The sequence below is a fragment of the Urocitellus parryii genome, chromosome X (genome assembly GCF_045843805.1).
Source record: "Urocitellus parryii isolate mUroPar1 chromosome X, mUroPar1.hap1, whole genome shotgun sequence".
NCBI classification, from domain to species: domain Eukaryota; kingdom Metazoa; phylum Chordata; class Mammalia; order Rodentia; family Sciuridae; genus Urocitellus; species Urocitellus parryii.
Genome location: NC_135547.1, coordinates 18,021,301 through 18,040,750, shown reverse-complemented (window position 1 = coordinate 18,040,750; position 19,450 = coordinate 18,021,301). Strand labels below are relative to the sequence as shown.

Genomic DNA, 19,450 nt, shown 5'->3' with positions numbered 1-19,450 from the left:
TATATGTGGCCACCTGGTTTATGATAAAGGTGCTAGTGAACTAAAATTGGAAAAAAGAAAATAATTTTAGCAATTGGATATTCTTCTCTATATAAAACAAATGAATCTTAATACCTTACCTCACATCATACATAAATATCTATTTCAGATGTATTGTGAATCTAAATTAAAATGGCAAATCAATAAAACTTCTATAAAAAAGCAAAGAAGAATATTTTATGACCCCAGCAAAAATTATTTATTTTTTTTCCAGATGTCAGTTTTGTGGTTTTATTTAAGTACAAATAAAATGTACACATGAGCCATCTTTTCATTTTTTTCTTCACTGTGCAACCTGCCATTAGGATTAATAACTCTGGTAATCAAATTGGCTGCTCTTTCCATGAAGGCTTTGCTGTTCTTGAAGGGAACACTGAGCAATTGAAGCACAGTAAGATTAGTTGCACATCAGCAGCAATTCCCGTTCCTGGACATTGTGGACCAGGAACTTCCAGAAGCCACTGGAGCATGTGCTCCTTTTTCTCATTGCTCTCATAACCAATATGTAGCTGCAAGATCTGTTCCTTAAATATTCTCTGCATCAGGTTGTTAATACCTCCAGGTTTCTCCTAGTTGCACTTATTTTTAACATATGGGTCTGATGGGTGCTGGATTAACTTCTTTTTTTTTTTTCTTTTTGCACCAGGAATTGAACCTAGGGGCACAAAACCACTAAGCTACATTCCCAGCCCTATTTTGTATTTTATTTAAAGACAAGGTCTCACTGAGTTGCTTAGCTCCTCACTTTTGTTGAGGGTGACTTTGAACTCAAGATCCTCCTGCCTCAGCCTCCCAAACTGCTGGAATTACAGACATATGCCACTGCGCCTGGCCCCAGCTCTTTTTTTATCTTTTATTTAGAGACAGGGTCTCACTAAGTTGTTTAGACCTCACTAAATTGCTGAAGCTGGCTTTGAATTTATGATCCTCCTGCCTTAGCCTCCCGAGTCACTGGGATTATGGATATGTGCCACCATGCATGGCTGGATTAACTTCTTGGTCCTGTTTTTGACAAATTTGGACTTCACAAGAGGTCTGATGGCAGCCTTGATTCTGAATAGGGGATGGCTGCCACCTTCCTAGGAAGCACTGAAGAAGAGCACTGATTTCTTAGACTAAAAGGCACTAATCATAGGAGAAAAAAGTTGACAAACTATACTGCTTTGAGGGCTGAGGCTGTGGCTCAGTGGCAGAGCACTTGCCTTGCATGTGTGAGGCACTGGGTTCAATCCTCAGGATCACATAAAAATAAATAAGTAAAGGCATACAGTCCATCTACAACTATATAAAAAATTTTTTAAATTGAAAAACATACTGTACTGCTTTGAATTCAGTTAATTCTGTTAATTAAGAAACACTACCACCAAGCATGTTGGTGCATGCCTATAATCCCAGTGGCTCAGGAGGCTGAGGCAGGAGGATCATGAGTTGAAAGCCAGCTTCAACAACAGTGAGGTGCTAAGCAACTCAGTGAGACCCTATCTCTGAATAAAACACAAAATAGGGCTGGGGATGTGGCTCATTGGTTGAGTGCCCCTGAGTTCAATCCCTGGTACTAAAAAGAAAAGAAAAAGAAACACTATCAAAGGAAGAAAAAGCAACTGGGGATGTAACTCAGCATTAGAGCATTTGCCTACCATGCATGAGACCATGGGTTCAATCCCAAGTACTCCAGAGAAAGAGAGAGAGAGAGAGAGGGGGGGGGGGGAATAAGAAGCAATGCACAGTCAGAAACTATATTGTAAATTACATAATTGACAAAGGCTTGCTTGTATCTAAAATATATAAAAATTCCTACAAATAATTAACAACGGGGTAGACAACCATATAGAAAAATGGGTTGGGATTTATGCACAGAAAGACAAATAGATTAGTAGAGCATAAAAAGACCAGAACACACATGAATGCATGCATGCAATTTAAAAACTTCTGTACAGAAAAGGAAACAATATTGAAGACATAGCCTATACAGTGGGAGAAAATCTTGGCTGGCTGCTCTTGCAACAGAGGGTTAATAATCCAGAATACAAAAAGAATTTTTAAAAATTTAACACCAAATAATGAAACCAATCAATAATGGGCAAATGAACTGAACAGCCATCTCTCAAAAACAAGTAAGAACAGCCCACAAAAATATGAAAAATACGTTGAACATCTTTAGCAATCAGAGAAATGCAAATAAAAATTATACTGAGCCTGGAGCAGTGGTGCAAGCCTGTAATCCCATTGGCTCAGGAGGCTGAGGCAGGAGGATCAAGAGTTCGAAGCCAGGGCTGGGGATGTGGCTCAAGTGGTAGCGCGCTCTCCTGGCATGCGTGCGGCCCGGGTTCGATCCTCAGCACCACATACAAACAAAGATGTTGTGTCCACCGAAAACTAAGAAAAAAAAATATTAAAATTCTCTCTCTCTGTCTGTCCCCCTCTCTCTCTCACTCTCTCTTTAAAAAGAGTTCGAAGCCAGCCTCAACAAAAGTGAAGTGCTAAGCCCTGTCTCTAAATAAAAAATACAAACTAGGGCTGGGGATGTGTTTCAGTGGTCGAGTGCCCCTGAGTTCAATCCCCAGTACTGAAAAAAAATCTCTACTGAGATTTTATCTAACCCTAGTCAGAATGGCAGTCATATAGAATACAAAAACTAATAAATTCTGGTGAGGATGTGGGGGGGGGAAGAGAACTTATACACTACTGATGCATATGTAAATTGGTATACCCCCATGGAAATCAGTATGGAGGTTCCTCAAAAAAACAAAAAATAGAACTACCATATGATCCAGTTATTCAACTTGTGAGCATATATTCAAAGGAATTAAAGTCAGCATACCATAAAGATACCTGTATGTACATGCTTATCGTGGTCCAATTCACAATAGCCAAGCTATGGAATCAGCCTAGGTGCTCATCAACAGATGAATGGATAAAGAAAATGTAGTATATATTGAAAAACCAGCCTCTATCTCAGAGCAAAACTGTCCAAGGAAGGTACATGGCCTTTGTCCTTGGAAAAACCCACAGAGCACTCCTAGGCACATTCCCACCCTGCTAAGTTGTTTATCTACAAATAACAGGAGAGATCTGCTGCCCCAGGTGTCCCTGACTCAGTCAGGCTAGGTGGGGACCCATAGCAGCCCCCTATCAGCGACCAATCAGCATGAGACAGGGAAATACCTGGGATGCCAGATGACCCTCCCAGTAGTTTATGGTAGTTGATAACAAGTTGGGAAACCATGTAGTTCAGCATGTACACCCCTCTTGGCTTAAACCAATCAGTTCAAATGAATACCCCTTTTGTACTGACCAATCACCCCTACCCAACTTGTTCCCACCAGTGAATGTGCTAATCATGTTTTAGAGATGTTTTATGATTTTCCCGCGGTGTGTGATGATTTGCTAGAAGAGGCTATGATGTATGTGAAGTCCCTGCCCTCTCCAAAGAATGTATAAAACTGCTGCAAACCCTGGGCTCGAGGCCTCTCAGCGTCACCAGTTGCTGTGTGTGCGTGCGGAGGACCGAGCTAGCTCGAAATAAACACCTCTTTGCTGCTTACATCGATCTTGGGTCTCTGGTGGTCTTTGGGTGTCCCGAATTTGAGCATAACAATATACCTAATAGAGAATTATTCTGCCATAAGGAAAAATGAAATCATATCATTTCCAGGAAAATGGGTAAAACCAGAGAACATAAATTTAACTGAAATAAGTCAGATTCAGAAAGGCAAGTATCACACGTTTTTTTCTGGAATCTAGGAAATCTGGGGTTGGGGGAAGATGACTTGAAAGTAACAGGTAGACTACTAAAGAAGAAGCAGGGGATGAAGTAGGGAGGAGGCTAAGAGGAGATGAGGAGAGGGGTGGATATGATCAAAGTATGTTATATGTATGTATTAATATGCCACAATGAAATACAATATTCTATATTGTTGAGGGCCACAGCCTAGTCAGGATGACGCATGGCAGTTTGCCAGAAGGGAGTGGTTGAGAGGTGACACCAGGGAGCCATTGAGATGGTTATGTTAAGCTGTGTATTCAGTTGTATATGGACCCCTGCTGTGGGGCAATAGGGTGGTTCCTGCTGACTGGGGCGGGCGCCCACTACTTTGGAGTTCCTGTTGAGTTCTCGAGTGGGGTAGGCGCAGAGCCCAGGGGAGAGCTGAGAGAGTTCCCGGGGAGTGTGCGTGGAGTGTTGGTGGAGTCAGGCAATAAAGTTTCCTGTTTGAACATACAAGTGCTTTGTGGCGGCTCGGTGAGGTGATTTGTGCCCAGCCAGACTGTGGCACTATATAATTAAAATTCACTAATAAAGGGCTGGGGATGTGGCTCAAGTGGTAGCGCGCTCGCCTGGCATGCGTGCGGCCCAGGTTCGATCCTCAGCACCACATACCAACAAAGATGTTGTGTCCGCCAAACACTGAAAAATAAATATGAAAGTTCTCTTTCTCTCTCCCTCTTTCTCACTCTCTCTCACTCTTTCTTTAAAAAAAATTCACTAATAAAAACAAAGAAGTGATGGGTTGAAATGTTGCACTGAGTTTTATTAATATATTCAGTTAATGCATGTTAATAAAAATGAGGTAAATACATTTTAAAACTGACAGAAGTACAGGGAGAAATTAGATGATTCAACAATAATAGTTGGAAACTTCAACACCCCATTTTCAATAATCTATGGAAAAGTTAGATAAAAGATAAAAAGGAAATAGAAACCTTTTTAATATTTAATTTTTAATTTTTTTGGTACCACAGATTGAACCCATGGGAGCTTAACCACTGAGACACATACCTGGATCCATTTTAAATTTTTTTTCCTGAGACAGAATCTCACTAAGTTGCTTAGGGCCTCACTAAATCGATGAGGCTGGCTTTGAACTCACAATCCTCCTGCCTCAGCCTCCCAAGCTTCTGAGATTACAGGCATACCATACTACATCAGGCTGGAAATATAAATCTTTAACACTACAAACCAACTAGATCTAACAGCAAAAAGTAGAATATACATTCTTTTCAAGTGCAGATGGAGTATTTTCTAAGATACACCATATATTGGGTGACAAAATGAGCCTCAATACATTTAAAAGGAGTTAAACCATACAAAGTAAGTTCTTTGCATGTAAGAACGCGAAATTATAAATAATTAAGATAAATTGGAAAATTCACAAATATATAGAAATTAAATGACACATTCCTAAATAAATAATGGACCAAATAAGAAATCTCAAGAGAAATTATAAAATATAAAAATGTTGGGAGGAATGAAAATGTAGACACAACATATTGAAATTTATGTGATACAGCTAAAATAGCATTTACAGGGAAAATCATAGTTATAAACACCTACGTTAAAAAGAAGATTCAGCTGGGGTTATAGTTCTTGCTTAGTATGCATGAGGTCCTGGGTTCAGTTTCCAGCACTACAAAAAATAAAAACCAAAAGGAAGACTCAAATGAATAGCATAACTTTCCACTTTAAGAAACTAGAAAAGGAGAGCAAAAAAAATCCAAAGAAAGTAGAAGGAAATAATAAAGATTAGAGTAAAAAATAATAACATAGAGAATAGAAAAAAAACTAGAATGTGACCCAGCTATCTCATTCCTCACTATTTATCCAAAAGAACTAAATCAGTACACTATAGCAATACAGCCACTTCAGTGTTTATAGCAGTACAATTCACAATAGCCAGTATATGGAATCAACCCTGATGTCCATCAGTATTTTATATGGATGGAAATAGAGAATATCATGCTAAATGAAATAAGCTAGACTCAGAGAAAATCAAGAGCTGAATGTTTTCTCTCATGTGGAAGAGAGAAAAACGTTTTCTTATGTGGAAGCTAGAGCAAAATAAAGGAGAGAGTTGGCAGCGGAGAGGATAGGATATTATAAAGAGTTAGGGAAGATCAGTCGAGTAGAAGGAGAACAAAAAGGAGGGAGAAAAGAAGGGAAAGGGATAGAAAAAAGAATATATATTTGGAAATTACCCATCAAAAATAACTGAATAAGGGAGTGAAAGGAAGATCAATAGAGGAGAGGAGAGAAAACTTGGGAAGGGAGGAGGGAAGTAGAGAGTGGATATTGAAATCAAATTCTCTGCATGTATTATTTTGTCAAAATGAACCAAAATACTATGTATAATTATAATGCTCTAATAAAAAAAGAAAGAATAGAGGACATCAGTGCAAATGAAATTCGGCTTTTTGAGAAGATCAAGAAAATTGAAAAACATTTAGTTAGATTGGCCAAGGGGAAAAAAACCCCTCAATTTAATAAAAACAAGAATGAAAAAGGACATTACTACTAGTCTCACAGATATAAAAAGGATTATAGGGCAATACTATGAACAACTATATATCTACAAATTAGATAATATAGATGAAATGGACAAATCATTAGAAAGACAAAGACTATAACTGATTCTGAAATATCCTTTCAAAAGTATCAGGTTTTTAGGGGTTAGGGTGCAGCTCAGTGGAAAGGTTGGTGCCTTGCACATATGAGGCCCTAGATATGATCCCCAATACCACAAACAAATAAAAATCAGGTTTTTTAGACTTGTAGAAATTAGTTTCCAGTTTTTGAAAAATGTCCATTCACTTGATATGTTCAGGCTACTTTAGGGAAACCAGTTGCTTGCCAATTGGATCCTTTGCATGGATAAATTCATCATATAGGTTTGTTTATATCTGGAATGTTCATTGTTTTTAAAGACTACAGAGTACATTGGATGTCATCATAAGTTAGCTCTATCCTAGAGAAAAATGGTTTTAAAATATAGTACTTGAAATTGTGAAATCAAGCTGGATTTCAATTAAGTTAGGGTTTTAGTTTTAGTAAAAAAAAATTGAGCAAGTCCTATTTAACTTGACTGCCCTTTTCTGTTGACATTTTATTTTGGGTTCTAAAACTGTCTGATTTCCAAAATTTACATTTTCACTGTCTGCTGAATATGCAAATAGATGAGCAAAGTTTAGTTGTACTTAGACAAGATATCAACAATCATTTTTGTCTCATAATTTTTGTAATTTCATTATGATTTTCATAAAAATCAAGATGATTTGAAACTTACTCTTCAAATCAATGTACCTAAAATATAGGAAAGAGAGTGATTTGATACACCACTTAATATACTGTAGAAAGTATGACTTGGTAAGATCTAACAGAATCAGCTCTACACACAAGAGGCCAACACACACGTTGAATCAAAATTTCCCCTTTTGTTCACTCACTGGCCATGTTAGTTGTAAATTCTCAATCAGGAAATGTAACTTTATTTGATTTCATAGAGCAGGAAAGGTAATTATACAAAAATGTATATTTGTTCATGTGGCATGCCTAGGCTACCAATTCTTTCTTTCTTTCTTTCTTTCTTTTTCTTTCTTTCTTTCTTTCTGTGCTGGGGATTGAACCCAGGGCCTTGTGCATGTGAGGCAGGCATTCTACCAACTGAACTATGTCCCCAGCCCACCAATTTCAAATGAATAGTCGTTGGTTATTTTTTTGTAAAACCAAAGGTTTTCAATTGATTTATTAATATTTCTCGGTCTCATCTTGGAATTGTGAAATTTGGTTTCTGTATGTTCTTTCATATCTCCCCCTACCATAACAGGTCCAAAATTGTTTTCTACTTATTGTCCAGTATATTGTATTTTGGTTTTTTATCTCTCTACTTCAGTTGTATGTATCCTTCCAACTGTTATTAAAATAACATGGCCATTTTCCTTTCTCTTTGGGGTGATTTCTGGGTCAAGCTGGAGTTGGTATGGTAATCATTCTCTTTTCCTTTATCTGAACATTTAAAACACATGGTCATTATATTTATAATGTTAAGAAGTAAGGTAGCACTATCTCTAAACCAATCATAATAGTTAATCTACAATCAAAGTCAAAGACCAAATTAAAGCCCATGATTATGAAGCACTTAAGTTGCATGTTCAAGTTGCATCCCTCAGAGGGATGCAACTTGGATGACCCACTACTGTGAATAGCAAATCATGGTAACTAACATAAGTGGTCAGAGTTGAAAACAGGGCAATGACCATAGATAATCTATACCACATCTGCTTAACCATTGCTTTCAGCTTCTATTGCAGGGGACACAATTCGGGTTTGGTAAATAAAACTTGAGTGCCTATTGCTGAAAAATGCAGGACTTTCAGCACTAAAAGTGGCCTAGTTCCAAAGAAGTTAGGATGATCCGTCATCCTATCCATTCAGTGCTCTATCCAGTGGATAGAGTTTTGACAGTTTTCAAATTTAAGGTTGCTTTTGGAGGAGAAGATTAGTTAACTTTCTAAATTTCTCATTTCAGAAATGAATCTGATACTATGCATATTAAATATCATTTATGATGTACCTTTCTGACTCACCAAAATTTAAACCCATGACAATAGGGGGTTTATGTTTTCTTCACTTCTGTACTCCCTATTCTTGACACATAATAGGCATTCAATAAATATTTTTGATGAATAAATGAATTAATGCCTCCTGTAGGAGTGTGGAAACAGATTGGAAATATTACTTGGATAGTCTAGGTAGTAAGTTAGTGGAGTGGTCCAGATTAGTGATGGTAGAGGTGCCGGAGATAATGAAACATGGATTCATTCCAGGGACAGCTAGGAAGCAAAATGCCCATGATTAATGATGGAGGAGAGATTAGCAGGGAGAGGGAAGTAGAAGGTCTTAACCTGCAGAACTGGATGGACAAAGGTGCTCTTCAGTATGAAAACACCAGAACAGTACCAGGCTTATAGGGAGAAGATCATGAATTCTCTTTCATATTATTTGAGTTGCCTTTGAGATGACTAAGCAATTTTAAATTAGCAGTAGCAAAAAAAAAAAAAAGTTGGATATCTGATCCTAGAATTCAAAGGAGAGATGTTACCTAGAGAGATATTGGCTGGAGAGATAAATGTATGTGTCATCAGTTTCAGTAGGTGGTAAATAAAGTGATGTTTATTGATGATTACCAAGGAAGAAAGAGAAGGGCATAAGATTACGCTGAAACTGTTATGATGCACACATTTAATCATTCAAATTAGTGAAATTACTTGATTATAAACCAGAGCCTAAGCTAGAATTTTAAATCACAAATATTTTAAAGATTTTGAAACATAATAATTAGAAGAGATTTCCAGGTATTCTTCAATTTTTCCTTAGGAAAATTTTTCTCATTTTTAGAGATAAGGCATGTTTCACAGCAGAATAGGGTGTCCATTGGTTGCTTTGGTTTTTGTTGTTGTTGTTGTTGTTCTTGTTTTGTTTTTTATTTTATTTTATTTTATTTTTTTTGGTTAAGGGTAATTATGGAGGGGAATAGTTATGATTTTTTAGATATTTATTAAAATCTCCTGTGTACTCAGCACTGTGCTAGGTGCTATGAAGAATATAAGATATATATCATGAAGTGACTTTCCAAGTTCAAAATGAAGTGATAGAAATTAGATTAGAATCCAGGGCTTCTGATATCTAGTGGAAGTAAGTGCACTGCTTTTTTTCACTAAATCGATCATCCACTCGAAAAATATTTCTTGAGTTCCTATTATATAAAGGCACTGTTACAGGCACTTGTGATAAATCTTCCTGCTTTTTCATAGGCCTTCACTTCTGGTGACTAATAGCATTCACATTGCCCTTCATATTTAGTAAGCAGAGTTTACAGACAGTTGGGTGTGGCTTACAGCTGGATCATCCACTTTCAATTTATAATCATTTCTTCTCTTAGTGCCTGAAGGAAAAGGAAATAAGTGGTGGATTAACATATGAAGCAATTAGAGAATATATAGTAGGCATATAATTAAATGCTAAATTGCATTGCCTGAGTGTAAGTGCAACAAGGATCCAAGACCCACAGTACAAGATAGCAAGCTTAGATAGGGAAAAGTCTTCCAAAGTAGTAACCATCCCACGTTTATGCGAGAAAGTTCAGCAAACATTTGTTGGGCAGGCACTGTGCTAGGTGCTAATGATATAAAAAATAAGATGTGGATCCCTCTCCCCAAGAGCTCACTGCCTAGAAGAAGAGAGAGAATGAAGTATATATAATTTCAGTCTAATATGGTAAATAATGAGATATAGGTCTGGCCAGGATGGTATAGAAACAAAGATGAGGAGAGCTTTGCCCAAAAGGATAAGGGAAGACTAATGTGAAACTCAAGGCCAACACCTGAACTGAATATTGAAAGTTGCTAGATCTTACATAGTCCAAGAAAGTTGTAAAGCACAGTTTTAAAAAGTAAGAAGAGCATGAATAAAGAAACAAAGGCCTTTTGTCTACTCCACTTGTCAGAAAAACTGGTGACAAATAAGTACTCCCTAAGTGGAATAAGATAAAAACTACTCCATATCACTGACAATATATAAAGCTAGTTCTTGCAGCTAATATTTATAGAGGTCTATGGGCCAGGTACTGTGTTAAATCTTTTATCTGGATTATCTCACACCATCCTCATAAATATCCTTGAGAAAGATACTCCCATCATCCTCAGTTTACAGACAAGGAAATTGAGACACTGAAAATTTGGTCTGAAACTAGGGTTTGTGCACAGGTCATTTGGTTCTTTGCCTCCCAGACTAGATTATGTTATTGTGAATATTAGCTCCCCACAAATTTTATCCATTTATAATCTCTTTAGCTTTTTATCTTATAATACTTGAGGGTACTATAGATGTGTCTGATCATATTATTTAACCAATGGCCAAAATAGCTCCCCCCAAAAAAACAAAACTCCAAAAATGCTCAAGGTCACCAGGGACAATGGCAAAGCCAGTTATTAATATGTGTCCTCACTAAAGTATGTCTAGGTATGACGTTAATATGAATGAGGTCACAAATAATCCAATGTAAGTGATGAGATGCCAAAGTTATAATTTTGTTTTTACTTTTTACATCTTATTAACTATAAGTCATTGGATCTCAAACTTTTGTGTACTGTGTACCACAGTCTTACCTAGCAAAGTTTGTTATACATACAGTTACTGGGCCCCATTTTATACCTGTACTAAAACTTCTGGGGTAAAGGCTTGGGCTGTTTCATTGTTAACAAATTACTACTTGGGTCTGGTGGCACATGCCTATAGTGCCAGTTACTCTGGAGGCTGAGGCAGGAAGATCACAAGAGCAGATCCAGCTTGGGCAATTTAGTGAGATCCTGTCTCAAAATACAATTAAAAGGGCTAGGGATAGCCGGGTGCAGTAAAGCATGTCTATAATCCCAGTGGCTTGGGAGACTAAAGAAGGAGGATCATGAGTTCCAAGCCAGCCTCAGCAATGGCAAGGCACTAAGCAACTCAGTGAGACCCTATCTCTAAATGCAAAATAGGGCTGGGGATGTGGACCACCCCTTAAAAAAATGGACTAGAGATAGTGTAGGTTAGTGATAGTGTGCTCATGCATGATGCCCTGGGTTCAATCCCCAGTAATATAAAATTAAGATAAATCCCTGAAATTATTCAATCCCATTAAAGTTCCACTTTTACCCATTCTTCATTACATTCTCTTCCCCATTCTCCATGGCAAAAAGTTCTAGGGGCTGGGGATAGAGCACTGAATATGACAAAACCAAGCTCCTACCCTAGTAACACTTCTTTCCAGTCAGGAGACAGATTAAAAACACAAACAAATAAATAAGAGGTGGTACAATATTGTATTTAAGAGCCTGGACCTTGCAGACAAAACAAATTTTGTAGACTTGAAACATGGTTCTTCCTTATGCTAACTGTCTAACCTTAGGCAAGTTACTTAATTGCTCAACAATTTCTTCCTCTGTAAAATGGAACTAAGAACATTCCCTCACAATCCCCTCAGGGCTGTTGTAAGGATCTGACAAGGTAAAATACTATCGAAGAATCTATCAAGATAATGTACAAAAAAGTAGTGTGGTACAGTAATTGTCCTCAGTCAGAGTTAACTCATAATTTTGCAAGCATCAACACTATGAGGTTTATTTACTTCTCTAATATTGTCAGTAGATATATCAAATTAAGTTAAGTTTCTCTCTTTATTCAACATTGAACAGACAATTTTTTAAAAATGTTTATTTTTTAGTTGTAGTTAGACACAATATCTTTGTTTTATTTATTTATATGTGGTGCTGAGGATTGAACCCAGGGCCTCACACATGCTAGGCGAGTGCTCTACGGCTGAGCCACAACCCCAGGCCCAAACAGACAATGTTTTAGGGATGTCCATGGCTCTCTAAATCATTCCTCTGCCTGTAATCCCAGTGGCTGGGAAGGCTGAGGAAGGAGAATCCGAGTTCAAAGATAGCCACAGGGGAGAAAAAAGTGAGTCTTGGCAATTTGGTGAGGCCCTAAACAACTTAGCGAGACTCTATTTCTAAATAAAAAATATTTTTAAAAAGGGCTGGGGATGTGGCAAGTGCCTCAGCGCCTCAAGCTTCAATTCCCAGTATTCCCCCCACCCCCGGGCAAAAAAATAAATAAAAATTATTCCTCTGCTAGAGAGGCTTGTTTCCTGGGTAGCAACTATACATACACAAGCTCAAATTGCCAAACATAGAAAAGATTACAACTCCTACCTCCTTGATTAGGTACCTGAGTAGTTCCATAGGCTGGACAGAATTAGGAATGTTAAAGCCTCTCCAATATTCAGTGAAAGTTTTAAAATAAACAACCAAAACTAAGAACAACAGAGGGGGCCAAATGATGAGAGCCAACTCTGGTTGTGAGATCAACTAGATAACATGAAATAGAGATACATACAAATAACAGTTCATATTTGTTAGGGCAAAAACATTCACATACATCATTTTCTGTTTTCATGCCCCATAACAACCTTGGGCAATATTATTATTATTTGACTGAAGTGTAAATTAAGGCTCAAAATACTCAAAAGAATAGCCCCAGGTTACTCTGCTAGTTAGTGTTAGGGGATAGAGCAACAATATCCCCAACAATTCAAAACCAGTTCATTTTCTTATGCTACATTTCACACAAATAGCATTTTTGTTCACAAAAATATTTAAAATACTAATCCATCCACTTTAAAAATGAAAAGTAGAAAATAGAAGTTGTGTTCATTATACAAAATGCAAGTAGATTTTAATTCTGTTTAAATTTTCTATTTTATTTAAAGTTTTATTTAAATTAAATCAAAAAATTAAATCAACTTGTCATGGTTGCAATTTTACATTTCTTTATGTGATTATTTGGTCTCCCCTGCTACACCAAAATAAATCATATCCATTTTTACCTAACCCATAGTAGGAGATCAATATATATTCCATGAATGAATGGTTGATCCACTGGTATTGATTGTAGTCAGAAGGTCATAGGCATGTAGGTGAATTTAGCCTTTGGTTTAGGCAGAAACAGTAAAAATGCTAGGGGTAACCTATTCAAAGATACCGAAAATAGCTGGGCACTGTAATCCCAGTGGCTCTGGAGGCTGAGACAGGAGGATCATGAGTTCAAAGCCAGCCTCAGCAAAAGCAAGGTACTAAGCAACTCAGTAAGATCCTGTGTCTAAATAAAAAAAAAATACAAAATAGGGCTGGGGATATGGTTCAGTGGGCAAGTACCCCTGAGTTCAATCCCCAGTATCAAAAGAAAAAGAACTGAAAATGGGTAAAGGAGTTACTCCTCAGTTGCCAGAGAGGTTGAATTTGCTTGTGCTGGATTTAGTGACTTAAGGTCAAGGATAGGTCTGAACTAAACAGAGAAAATGCAGTAACTAAGCAGATGTTTATAGGGTAGAGAAAGTCAAGAGATTGTGTCAATTTTCAAAAAGAATAAAAGAAGGACAATTTCTTAACTGTGAGTTTCTTTTCTGTGGTCTTCAATAGATCTGTTACAAGAATATCTGGGTAGTTTAAGGAGATAGATTCCTGGACCCCAGGAAGGGATGCCAGGAGAGGATAAAAAAATGTATTTTTAACAAACTCCCTAGGTAATATTCACTTCCAAGTTTTAGGAACTGCTGGACCTGGAGCAACAGACTAGCAGAGGGTATAGTGCATGAGGAAAAATCTGCATTATATTATAAAATGAGAAAAAGAAGGCATTTATTTATTTATTTTTATGTCAGCGTTTTTGCTGCTATGAGTAAAAGACCTGACAAGAACCATTTGAGGGGCTGAGGTTGTGGCTCAGTGGTAGAGCACTCACCTAGCACGTGTAAGGTCCTGGGTTCGATCATCAGCACCACATAAAAATAAATAAATAAAAACAAAGGTATTGTGTTCAACTACAACTAAAAAAAAAAGAACCATTTTACAGGAGGAATAGTTTATTTGGGAGCTCATGGTTTCAGAAGTCTCAGTCCATAGACAGCTGGCTCCATTTCTTGAGGCTCAGGGTGAGGCTCATAGTGGAAGAGTGTGGCAGAGGAAAGGGGCTCAAGACATGATGATCAGGAAATCAAGAGCAGCACCAATCACCAGAGACAGAAGATATACCCCAAAAGCAAGTCCTCCAATGACCCAGCTTCTCCAGCCACACCCTATCTGCCTTTAGTTATCACTGAGTCAATCCCTATCAGGGGATCAATTCACTAAATAGGTTAAGGCTCTCATAACCCAATCATTTTACCTCTGAATGTTCTTGCACTGTATCTCACATGAACTTTTGGGGGACACCTCACATCTAAACCATAACATTCCACCCCAGTCCCCAAAAGTTCATTCTCATCTTCCAATGCAAAATACATTTAGTCCATTTCCAAAAGTCCCTATAGTCTCAACAGTTTCAAGATTGCCCAAAAATCCAAGTCCAAAGTCTTCACTGAGACTCAAGGCAAACTCTAAAGTGTGAGCCCCTGTAAAAATCAAAAGCAAGTTACATATGTCCAATATATAAAGGTACAGAATAAACATTACCATTCAGAAAAAATAGGGGGATAAAAAGAAGAGATGGGACCAAAACAAGACTGAAACCCAGCTGGGCAAACAAGTCCTGTAGTTCCATATCTGGCATCTGGAGCACATGGCATTGTGATATTCTCTCCAAAAGGCTTGTGTGACTCTGTCTCTCTATCTTATTTGTCAGTTGCAACCCACATGGCCTTTACATTGATTTGTCTCTTCTCAGTTCCTGCAGTTTTCCTGGGTTGATGCTCCATGTTACTGGCATTTCTTACTCTTGGGGGTTTCCACTGCAGCTTCAGCTTCCTCCTCACATCTCCATGTATCATTGTTGGCAGGGACTCAGACCCTGCTGCACTTTGCCTGGCCTCCAAGGCTTTCCTTTGAAATCTTGGTGGAAGCCTACATGACCCCCTAAGTCCAGCATCCTGCAATCCTGCAGAACCAGCACCACATGATTGATGCCTAGGTGTGCCACCATCTGGAGCAGTAGCCAAGCCTCCAGAGATGCTGGCTACAGCAGTCTGTGAGAGCCTGGGTAGCTGAGCATATTGAAAAAGCTTCCTGCAAGCAGGATGCCCCACTGTTTTCTTCTCAAAGGAGCCTGAGATGTGGCTGGTTTTGCCAATTCCTGGGATGTCCTCAAGCCATCTTTCTTACTTTCTCTGGGAAAAGTCTTTAGCATTTTTTTAGTGGCACTAATGTTTTTAACTACTGCAACTTCCTTAGCCCCAGTTTTACACCTGACTTTCAAGTCCAAATCTTTCTGTTCTGCTTTATCTCCCAAATATAACAATTAAATTGGCTAAAAACCACCAGCAATATCCAATGCTATTCTGCCTAGAAATTTCTTTCAACAGATTAAGAAGTCCATAACTTTTAAAATCAGCCTCACAGAAAGTCTCAGGACATGGGCAAAATGCAGACAACTTCTTAGCCAGAATGTAACATGAATGGCTTCTAGTCCAAATTCCAATAGAGTCCTCCTTCTCTGAAACCTCATGAACCCCTTCACTGTGCACAATCCTATAGACATTCTAGTCTTCTGAGCTCACACCAGAATTGTCCATTAAGTTCCAATCTAAAGCTTTTCCAGCTTGCATTGCTAAACTTTCCAAAATTCTTCCCTCAAATTCCAAAAAACTTCAAAAGCTTCTGAACCACATGATCAGGTTAGTCACAGCAATGACCCCACTTCTCAGTACCAATTTCTACTTTAGTCAGCATTTTCACTGCTGTGACTAAAAGACCTGACAAGAACAGTTTTAGAGGAGGAAAAGTTTATTTGGGTCTCATGGTTTCAGAGATCTCGGTACACAGAAGCAGACTCCATTCCTTAGGGCTGGAGGTAATGTAGAACATCATGGTGGAAGAATGTAGTGAAGGGAAGGGCTCACATAATGATCAGAAAGAAAGGGAGACTCCATTCATCAGATACAAAAGATACACTCCAAAGGCATGCCCCCAATGACCCATCTCTTCTAGCCATACCCTACCTGTACCTGCCTTCAGTTACCACTCAGTTAATCCCTATCAGGGGATTAATTCACTAATTGGGTTAAGGCTGTCATAACCCAATCATTTCATTTCTGAAAGTTCTTGCATTGTCTCACATATGAGCTTCTAGGGGATACCAAATATCTAAACTATAATAGTGGCCTTTCAGAATGTTTTTAGTAGAGTCATGATGACAGAATTCAGATTTTGGGGGTTCCTGACCATCCTTTAGGATCCAAAATGAAACAAAGCTTGAAACCCCATGAGCTCAAAGGTTTGGGTTACCCCCCAGATCTCTATATTTTTCTTTCATCTTTTTGTGTTACCCCCAGATCTGTACAGAGTCAATCAATCCTTGGGGTGGACAGAGTCCATAAATCCTTGAGGTATGTTTATCTATTACAGCAATTCATCTATTGTACTGAAATTCTTTTTACCTATTTTTCTTCCTCATTTAGACTCAGAATTCCTTGAAGTGAGGAGCTGTGTCTTTTCTCTATTTTAATCTCTTTTCTTTTCCAGCTTTACTGAGATATCAGTGATAAGTAGAAACTGTATATATTTAAGATGTACAACTTGATGTTTTGATAAGTAGCCCTATCTTCCTTTTCAAATCTCCAGAGTCTGGCATAATACCTGGCATACAGGAGATATCTGTTAATGCCTGGTGAATGAATGACTGGAGAGCAATTGGAGGCAAAGGGCACAGGCTAGCAGTGAAAGTAGATGAATCTTATGTTTGAAGGCAAATGAGAGTATAGCAATTGATGCTGTTGGATCAGGGAGCAGGTAGGAAATCAGTTCTTTCAGAGCATGGAATAGATGCAATTAAAAACGCAGCTTTAGATTTAGAAAGAAGAATGACAGCTCTTTCTCTGAGTCTTGGAGGAAGCATGAGAGGGTGGGGGTACAAGATGAAACAGCTTAGCTAGATGGCCCTTTTCCCTTTTAACTTCATAAGTCATGAAGTTAAGGCCTTTGCTGAGAATGAGGTACAAAAAGTGGAATCTAGAGCCTGAAGAAAAAGACTACAAGAATATTGGTTGAAGTGTACTGGTGAATTGATAAAAGATTAATAGATCCCCTGCTGTATTCCTGGGCACTAAAAGCATGTTATCACAATCAGACTTCTGTAGCCCGTGAAATAGCAGGTTGCATCTGTAACTCATGCTGATTGGGAATGGTTACCATACCTGAGGCCTGAAAGTAATTGAAGTCACTGATCTGTCCCTCTCCTGAATTCTCTGCACTTTTCTTTCACCTCTCAGTTTAAGACACTCACTGCAGTGAATCTACTATTGTAGATATTTGTCTCTTTCTTGGTAGACTGTAAATAGTTGAAAACAAGGGCCATAATTTATTCACTTTTGTGCTGTACCTTAGCATAGTGCTTTGTACATAACAAGTAGCAGATTCTGTATCAGGCACACACCTCTAATATAGCATTTATCACATCATACTGTATTTGTTTTCTTGTCCAGCTCCCCTTTAACACCATGAGTTCAAGGGCAGGGAAAGTTATATTGGTTTATATCTCCCTTGTGTTTAGAGCTTAGTTTTGCAAATGTTTGTTGAATCCAATATTGTCAAAATGAATGCAGAGATGAAAGAATGAATAAAGATAGAAAAATGTGGAGATCTGGGGATAACCCAAAAAGATGACACACTGCACAGGCTCTGCGTTTTTGTTGCTTACATAATCACCTGTCTAACCCTGACATCAGTAAGCCTGTAAAGCTGGTGGGAAATGATGCCGGGGACCTGTTTTCACATACACTGCAAATGTTTGGAATACACATTTCAGATCTTCTTATCAAATCTGGTCACTCCCTTTACAGCACAGAGTTTGGGTAAAAGGGCTAAGGGTTCCTTGCAGTTAAATAACTGCTTTGTCCACCTTTATTGTGTACCTATTTGAATGGAATCAATGTTACCCCACTATGGTCACTGTTTTCTTGTAGATTACAATTTAGGGTTGATATTGCAGAGAAAAATTAAAAGACTAGGGAAGCAATGTAGAAACAGCATTGAATAAAAACTGGAAATCCACATTCACTGCAGGAAAAACAGCTAACTTGAAGGGAGTCTTTAAATGTTCACTGGTTAGAGCTCCCCCACCCCACTTTTTTTTTTTTTTTTTTTAATAAGACTGGCTTGCAGTCTGTGAGGCCGATATAAAATAACAAAAGCTGGACCCTTATTTAGGGCATACTATGTGCCCTGGCATTAGTCTAAGTGTTAGTTTGTTATCTAATTTCTCACAATCATCTTTTGAGATGGATACCAGTATGATCTCCATTTTGGACAAGATGAATCTGAGGGACAGAGAGGTAATATATAACATGATCAAGGTCACAAAGCTTCAAGTAACAGGAGCTGAGAGTCAAACCCAAACAGTCTGACTGCTATACACCTAAAAGGAAAGCACTGGTTTAGGTGTTTGGTTTACCTGTGTGGGTTATAAAGAAAAAAACATTTATCTTTTCTGACTATGGTGATCCCAGTATTTATATAGAGCCTGTTAATGCCAGGGATGCCAAATCGTGCTTTGGTTGCATTCTCTCATCCTTCCTCACAATACGCCCCTCAGGTACTATTTTATCCCCATTTTAAAGACAAAAAAAAAAAAAAAAAGAAAGAAAGAAAAAGATTTAAGGTTCAGAAGTTAAAAATGATTCGCCCAAGGACTGAAATGCAGGCAGGCAGACTCCCTATGAGCTTCTCAGTCTTTCCTGGCGGTAAAATGATGCGAACGGAGGACCTCAAAGGGATGCCACGAGAGTACAATGAAATAATGGATGTGAAAAGGCCTGGGTGAACAAGTGCAAGGGATAAGGCCTACCACTTGAATCTCTGTTTAAAACCGGTTACACAGGGCCCCTGTCCAACGGTTTCTAGTCCCAACCCTGCCCCTTCTTCGCCCAACACATAGTGATATCTTTGAATCTCTTTCTCTATCTCCTCAGATCCTGCCCCTAAACACTTGGCGGAGCGGCAGAGCGGAGAATAGAAGGTACGCGCGCGAGCAGGAGGTGGAGCCTGCCACCCAGATCCGTACAGGGGGTGCCCTGGCACATGCGCCATGGCCCTGTGGCTTCAGTTG

The 19,450-nt window shown here is 38.4% G+C and overlaps 1 pseudogene; it reads right to left on the bottom strand.

The window, feature by feature from the left end:
* Positions 1–270: 270 nt before the first annotated feature.
* On the bottom strand, positions 271–19,431 carry LOC113194520 (large ribosomal subunit protein eL32 pseudogene; annotated as a pseudogene).
* Between the last annotated feature and the right edge of the window lie 19 nt (positions 19,432–19,450).